The 8426-nt window shown below is 38.7% G+C and overlaps 1 long non-coding RNA gene across 1 annotated transcript; it reads left to right on the top strand.

The window, feature by feature from the left end:
• Positions 1–2480: 2480 nt before the first annotated feature.
• On the top strand, positions 2481–7385 carry LOC307131469. Its single transcript, XR_013817171.1, has 4 exons — positions 2481–2731; positions 4183–4295; positions 5539–5628; positions 6667–7385. It is a non-coding gene; the product is annotated as an uncharacterized lncRNA (long non-coding RNA).
• Positions 7386–8426: the final 1041 nt, after the last annotated feature.

Here is an 8426-nt window from a genome sequence, read left to right as displayed (position 1 = left end):
GCCTTCACCCATGGCCGTGAGGGCCCATTCCACCAGGAGCATGGCTTCCTCAGTGGCCCTCCTTTCTGCGTCTCGCTTCAAGAGGTATGCGAGGCGGCCGGGTGGGCCACCCCGCACACCTTCATAAGATTCTACAGTCTGCACCTCCCGGTGACGCCTGGTGCTCGAGTTCTTGCGTCCTAAGTGTGCCTGGGTACCCAGCTTCACACTGGGACGTGGGGTGATTTGGTGTGGCCTAGTGGGTATTAACGTTCCCAGAGTGTTGTCACTCGACGACGCAGTGCGAGTTCCCTCGAAGGGGAACGTCTCGGGTTATGACTATAACCCTTGTTCCCCGAGAAGGGAACGAGACACTGCGTCTCGTCGCCACACCTATCACGGCTAGAGCGCTTGCTTCATCGCAAAAGAGCTAGTGTGTGTTTGCATCAGCTTCCTTTTTGTATCTTCCGGGTATGCCGTCATCTACTACGTCACGACGCAACACCAATCAGATTGGCTTGATTTCATTCATACTTCAGATGCGTAACGCTGTGGGCGTTCCCAGAGTGTTGTCACTCGACGACGCAGTGTCTCGTTCCCTTCTCGGGGAACAAGGGTTATAGTCATAACCCGAGACGTTTTTTCGGGGTTTTTTACAAAGTGACATTGCCAACTACTGGCCTGGCATGCATAATGCAGTGTTTTTAGTCATTTTCATGAATCTGTGAGCAGTGATCGTTTTGACAACGTTGTCATCTGTAGGGGGAAAAAAGCAATGGTACATAATTTTTAGTACATTGTTGTTGTGTAAACATACCCTGAAGTGCAGTAATTATCTTGGTGCAGTAATTATAATGTCAATTATATTTCAGGCTTTGAAAACTAAAGCACCGGGATCACCAGGCCAACAAATCTTAAGAGTCTTACCTCCAAAACCCCAAAATGAATTAAGAAGCACAGTTGAACTTTGGAAACTATGGAATCTGATGCTCTCTAGACATAAAAATGTATGTTTAAGGTCTCTTTTTAATGACTCGCCTCAAAATATGTTTTCTTCATCCCTCTCATCTTTCCTGCCTCTGAACTCCCACTGCGCCATCACTATAAAAGCAATAGCTGTCTGAAGAGCAACAGATCTTAGAGGTTGAGAAGGAAATAGATCAATGGCATATGTGTATACGAGCAGAATGCTACGGCGAGACAGACTGTAATTATGTTCAAAGGGAGAGCAGTCGACTAAAACAAAGACAGTTCAATCAAGCCGGTTTGAGGCTTCAGTGAAAGCAAACAAAAGTGGCCCCTGAACACACGGAATGATCCACACAGACAGAAGGGGCCTTAACCCTGAACTAGGAGCCAATGAGCTAAAGGACGTGGTCTGCAAAGCCCTATTATCTGCGTTGTTCTCATAATCTTTATATCATCATCATCATCATCATATAAAAATTGTATTAGTGGTCACAGAGTGTAAACTGTGACCTGAAAGACCCGATAATCCTACATCATGTCAAAGCAGTTGCAAGTTTAATAGCCAATATATTCCAGTCTGAGCGTAATAGACAAAACAGTAAAAATGACAAACGAGAATATTTCAAACTCTCATTCATAGATAAATAAAATACCCCTGCTATAACAATAATGCCTCTGAAATAGTATTATAGCCATCATGTCCTTTGATTTTGATGCTTGGGGTCCAATTTAGAAGGATGCCACATTATTGCCATAGAGGCACAGTATGTGAGTGACTCCTTAAGTCTTCATTAAAGGCCATTGTTTGATCTATGTGAAAAGTCCATACATCTGGAATCATGACAGTGCTTTCAATGTTCCTTCGCTAAGTTGATTGTAAATTATACCTTGATGGATGTGGTGAATTATAGGCCATCCATGCTTCACTTCCTAAGAGCATGGATCTCTCAAGCAATATCAGCCAGAATTATCTATGAATATCATACTGCAAAACTACTATTCATGGATATAGGAAGAAAATAAATATAATAGACCATTTCAGATCTGTGAATTGCTCTCTACGTTTTGACTGTTGTGTTCTTTAAAAAAAAAAAAAAAATTCAGCATGGATAGTCTTTGTGTGCCTGGTGAGAGCAAATTCGCTAGTGTTGGGAAAATGACAGTTGACCGATCAATAGCGTTTAAGACTACAATGAACGAACGGCATCTCAATACCCTTAAAATGAACAAAGGAGGTTTATGGTACCATTCATTTCACAGACAAATATTATCTCAGAATCTGTTCTAAGAAAGTTTGCAAAAGGTTTTAAAAGATTGCGTAGCCAACGGGATCAATCCTCAAGTTATTTAATGCACTGAATCCATACGTGCATGTGGTAAAATTTTGTGTTTGAGGTTTACTTACGTTAAAGTAAAACTGATAATGTACACTGTAAAAAGTGATTCTGAGTTTTAGTCAGGTGGACAATAAAAATTATGTCCTGTCAACTTGCAGTGCCTCACTACACAATAGGATGCGTTATAACAACCTCAACTTAAAGGTAAATGGAAAACTTAAAATAATGTGTTCATATAACAACAAACCATAGGTTCTTTCAATTTCCTGCCTCATGCGCATGTGCCAGAAACTCTACGTCATGATGACGTACTAACGCATTTGAAATTGAACCAGACGCGCCATCGCCATTTTCTGCACAAGAAGACGAGATCACGACACGAGTTGCTGATGCGAGAGAAAAAAAGGCGACGAAGACGAAAGGAGATCTACAGATGGATTTTTATAGTAAGTACCCTGATTTGTTCTTTCTTTCATGTAAAATTTAGGCACGCACATTTTTGGTAGCTGTACAGTGTGTTAGACAGACACCGAGCTGCTATCGAGACGTGAGCAGAAAGAGATTTGACTAGTATATGTTAATGATAGTAAATATTGTACACATAAGTTACTTTTTAGCGTGTTCTTAATCGGATCTAATTTTTTTTTAGAAACACAGAATGACCATTAACGTTAATATCTGAAGCACCGCCGCTAGTCCATAATTAGTGTTGACCATTAACTTACTACTATAAATGCTTGATTTACGTTACTTATGTTAAACGGCCAGTTGTTATTTTTTTCAAATGACATACCATGCGTTTTTGAGCATGTGCAAACGGTGCTTCTTCTGTCGGCCTATATAGGCAACTTGCCATGATTTTGTATTAATATAATGTCAACTTTTTGTACATAAATCATATATATCATACATATTAATTTGTACACTTAGTTCATTATCACAAGATTCAACTTTTATGTCAATTGTGTTACCTGTGAAGCCCTAAAGAATCATCAATTTCAGGGTTACGTTATTTATATAAAACATTTTCACAATAAAAGCTATATTTACAGCCTGCTCAATTTTATATTGACAGCAACATCATAAGTATAACATTTAATGCATCACCAGAAATAGAAATAAAAAGTTGTAAAAAAAATTTGTTTAAGATGTTTTAGGTCTGCACAATTATGACAACATAATTTTCGATTATTCCCTTAAAATTGTAATGGGTGATTTATTAATTTCAAATGATTAAATGATGTTTTAAATAGCCTAGCTTTATCACAGTGGTTCTCAACTCGTTTGCCCATGGCACCCACATTTTTACATTTTACCCACATTTATGCCTATTATACATTTGTTTACAAAAAAAAATTTGTAGACTCAAAAAAATTACTGTCCCCCTTTACTTAACATAAACATAAACTGTAAGAATATGACTAATACTGATAAATAAACGCTTTACAAGGTTAAGCTATTTAATAGCAGTCCCAAACTAGTTCAGTCTTTTAAAAATGTTTTTTAAAAATAACAAAGTTAATATCAGACTATATACAAAATAAGACAAAGTGAACATAAATGGGTATTTTTGGGTTATGGAAACAACACTTACCATGGTAAATACACAATACTAATAAAAACTGTTAATACATCACGGAAACTGCTCCTGATTAATAAAATGAACATCATACCTGCATGCAAATCCTTCTCAGCTAACGCGTGAGAGACTTTATTTCAGCGTACACTTACGTCTATGGTAGTTCCTATTCCTATAACAATTACGTTATCGTGGTATCAGTAATCGCAATTCGATATTTGAATAGTTGTGCAGCCCTATGTTCAGTGAATATTTCTGAATGTAACATGTATATGTGTACTTAGATGGAGTTTTACTTTTTTATTTTTTTATTTGCAGGATCAGTATAGTGGAAGCAGAAATCGATGAGGTGGTGTTGCAAAATTTGCAGATTTTCCTCGCCCAACCTGCGTGCCTTAATCATCCACTACAAGCTTAAACACCGCCATCAGGCAAGTCACTGTTCACTCCCATGCATCTATATTTGGTCTGGTTTCACACTCAACTGGATTCTGTCGAACCCTGGTGTGTTTGTGTGCATATTATGTCATTGCAAACATGCACGGCGCATGATAGAAAACAACATGGGTCAATATATTGTGTTCTTTATTAATTCGGTGCTATTATGTGCAGCCGAGTGAACAACACAGGTTTACTCTGTGTGTGTGATGCTAAAGGTGGTATTCCGCTGCTTGCAAACAAACTCTTTTGAGGAGACAGTGGATTTCCAAATTTGTTGTCCACTCTAGCTCGTATCCAAGGTAAATCATCAACACCATCACCCCTCACATGCATTATATTTAACTAAATACTTCATAACAAGCTAAAACGCATGCGCAGGTCACATTACTTCCTGGACAAGTGCGCACCCGAGTCCGTGTTGCTTTCACATTCACCCGAACCGCATCACGGTTCGAGTGCAACCGAATAGAGACCACTTCTTCCAGGTAGTCTTGGCTTTGGTACCGCAATGCAAAAATGTGGACTAGTTTAGTTAAATAAAACTCTTGTAAGGGATGATAGTGTTGATCATTTATCTTTGATACGAGCGAGAGTGGGCCTTCAGTGTGTTCGCACATAGCGTGTGGAATCAGGACAACAAATTTGTAAATCCACTGTCTCCTCAAAAGAGTTAGTTTGCAAGCAGCAAAAGCCCACATTATACGACACAAACACACTCACACACCGTAAACCTGTGTTGTTCACTCAGCTGCACATAAGAGCACAGAATTAAAAAAAAAAACCTATATATTGACCCATGTTCTGTTTTCTATCATGCGTCATGCACGTTTGTGATGACGTAATAACACACCGTGTTCGATAGAATCCAGTTGAGTGTGAAACCAGACAAACACTGCCGGGGTCGCCGGGAACAATCGCGCTCAGGCTCAGAGTCCAGACCGCAGCAAACGAGACCAGTGTGAAAGCACCCTTTGACACTCCTGGTTTAAGTGACATGAGCTGGTTACATCCACTATTAAATCGTATTTTGGTGCTGAACAAAAATGTAACAAACAACTGTTGTTGTACCACATCACTGGTGATTTATTTACAACAAAAGTATACAACTGTACACATTTGAAATTAATGTTTTTATTTTTCAAGACAGAGGGAGGGGTTGAAAGGATAAATGAAAAGGAAAAACAAAGGATTTAACCAATAAAGCAGGTACTTTAACCATCCTATATTTTACAGACATCAAACCAAAGGATGAGGACTGCAGCATTGCTTGGCCTGCCGTGGTACATGCGAGAGACTCCTTCTAAATTCATGAAGATATGCGAGGTAAGCTGAAACCTTTAAAGGGTTAGTTCACCCAAAAATGAAAATTCTGTCATTAATTACTCACCCTCATGTCGTTCGACACCCGTCAGACCTCCGTTCATCTTCGGAACACAAATGAAGATATTTTAGTTGAAAGCTGATGCTGAGAAAGGCTTCAGATAGGCCTCCATTGGCATTCAGTACATTTACACTCCCAAGACCCATAAAAGGCACTTAAAATGTTGTTACAAAGTCCATCTCACCACAGTGGCTCTACAATAATTTTACGAAGAGACGACAATGGTTTTTGTGCGAAAAAAAAAAAATCAAAATAACGCCTTTATCCAACTTGTTCTTGTCTTCCTTGTGTGCCTCCACGACGCATGCGTGAGAATATGAGCAGATCCGGCGTTCGGACACATGACCCAGAAGGGATTTGTTTACAAGCAGAGGAAGACACGCGTGTCTAAGCTGTTGGATTCTACATTGATCGTGCTTTAGGTCTCGGCGTAGTGCTCAAATGGGGCTAAAGTGCGCATTTCATGGATTCCCGAACGCCGGCGCTACGTCATTCTCGCGCATGCGTCGTGGAGGCACACACGGAAGACAAGAAGAGGTTGAATAAGGTTGTTATTTTGAATTTTTTTTTTCGCACAAAAACTATTGTCGTCGCTTCGTAAAATTATTGTAGAGTCACTGTGGTGAGATTTTGTAATGGGACTTTGTAATGATGTTTTAAGTGCCTTTTATGCGTCTTGTGAGTGTAAATGTACTGAATGCCAATGGAGGCCTATCTGAAGCCTTTCTCAGCCATCAGCTTTACACTAAAATATCTTCATTTGTGTTCCGAATATGAACGGAGGTCTTACGGGTGTCGAACGACATGAGGGTGAGTAATTAATGACAGAATTTTCATTTTTGGGTGAACTAACCCTTTAAGACAAAACAAGGGAAAAATTTACATTAGATCTCTTAATTTGCTGGGGTCTGGGGACTTTAAATTGTTTGTGAAATTGGTTTTAACTAATAGTACCTTAATTTTGTTTTCATTCTACAAAGCCCAGTGACCGAGGGTGTGGTGATTCCTAGTGGTTGTGGAAAATGTGATGGAACCTCTGCCTGAATTCTACAATGACGTTGCCCTGGTGATTGAGGAAGAAGTGGTGATGCGTCACCTGAGTGACATACCTAATGCTTTTCTGAACCTGATGGGCCTGGTGTACGCATTAAACCTTGACTACCCAAAGGAATTAAAATTCACTTTTGAAGTGATACAGCGCCTGTTCATTGGAGTTGGATCAGACTGTTGCACCGCAAGAGTTCACTCATTGAAGAGCAAGTTGCTGAGATGAGAAACAATTTTCTCCTCCTTGCTACTATTAGCACTTACACTGTTACACGGTTTTAAAGTTTAAGACCATTGTTATTTTAGATCTCATTGTTTTAAGTGTAACATTGGTATTCTTGAAAGACTGTTTTCTTGTTACCTTGTCCTGCTGCTCTTTCCTTGTCATGTTTGACATTTGATTGGGAATTGAAGACACTGTTTTATTTGAAGTTGTTAAACACAGCTTATTGTGAATTCTTCATGTACACTTGTTCCTGTAAGGAAAATATCTGATCATGACAATAATTATTTGTACTATTCTCTAAGAATGGGTCTGTGCATAAAAAAAGAGCATTTCTTGTGATGTTCTTATATCTTTGCAAGCTAATTCTTTTTGTCTGTTTTTGGGTACTGTGCATCTGTTTAAAAAAATAAATGCTGAGAGATTCAATTTTGCAGTTGTGTTCATTAAAAAATCTGGTTCCAGGTAGATATCTAGAACTTCTTGTCAAAGCAAGCAATGAAGTCTAGTAAACTCAAAAAGTTAAGTTGTGATGTTGAGGAAAAAATACTATTTTATGTCAATTAAACTTGGTTAATAGTTGTGAAAACATGAAAAACTAAGTTCAACCAATATGTTTTTAAGTTGACTTAACAAAAAAATATAAATGCTTATTAATTGATACAGTACGTTGTCCCAATTTACTGCAAGTTATTTCAACAAATACATATAAGTTGGGTTAACTTAACTACTAATGCTGGCTAAACTTAACTGAGTCAATGCAACAAGATGACTTGACCAAGTCAAGTTGTGTCAACAAATCATTTTTTACAGTGTACTATAAAGATTTAAAGTGTGCAAACGGCATTGTAATTTCAAATAGGTGTCCTGAACACTCCCCTTGTCTCCAGTTGGTGAGTCAAACACATACACTCTTAAAAATAAAGGTTCCAAAAGGGAATATTCAGTGATGCCATTAAAGAACCATCATGGGGAAAAAAATTCTTAGTTGTGAGCCCTTTTTAATAATCTGAAGAACCTTCTGTGCAGATGCATTTGGAAGGTTCAGTTGATGTTTAAGGTTCTTAGTAGACTGGGTAACCCCAGCCTGATCTGCCGGCGATTTGATTTCACCCTGCAACTCAGTCTGGAAACCTGTACATTAATTTCTACTGATTTTGTTACACTTTTGCAGGAACCAATCACAGACTGGCTTATCCACCTGACCAACATGACATCATGACTTTGCGTAAACATACATTATCTGTACACATTTTGAGCTATCCATGTCTAAGCCATGTGATTCTGCGTGTATGTGTACGCCGAAACGAACATCATCTCCGCGTGTATGTGTACGCCGTGTGATTCCGCGTGTATGTGTACCTGAAACGAACATCATCTCCGAACATGGTATGTGTACGCCATGTGATTCCGCGTGAATGTAAATGGATTTATAAACATACTAAATGATGCTTTTTTTTAAATGTAAAA

The sequence above is a fragment of the Gobio gobio genome (assembly GCF_949357685.1).
Source record: "Gobio gobio genome assembly, chromosome: 9".
Classification (NCBI taxonomy): domain Eukaryota; kingdom Metazoa; phylum Chordata; class Actinopteri; order Cypriniformes; family Gobionidae; genus Gobio; species Gobio gobio.
This window is presented reverse-complemented; position numbering and strand designations above follow the sequence as displayed.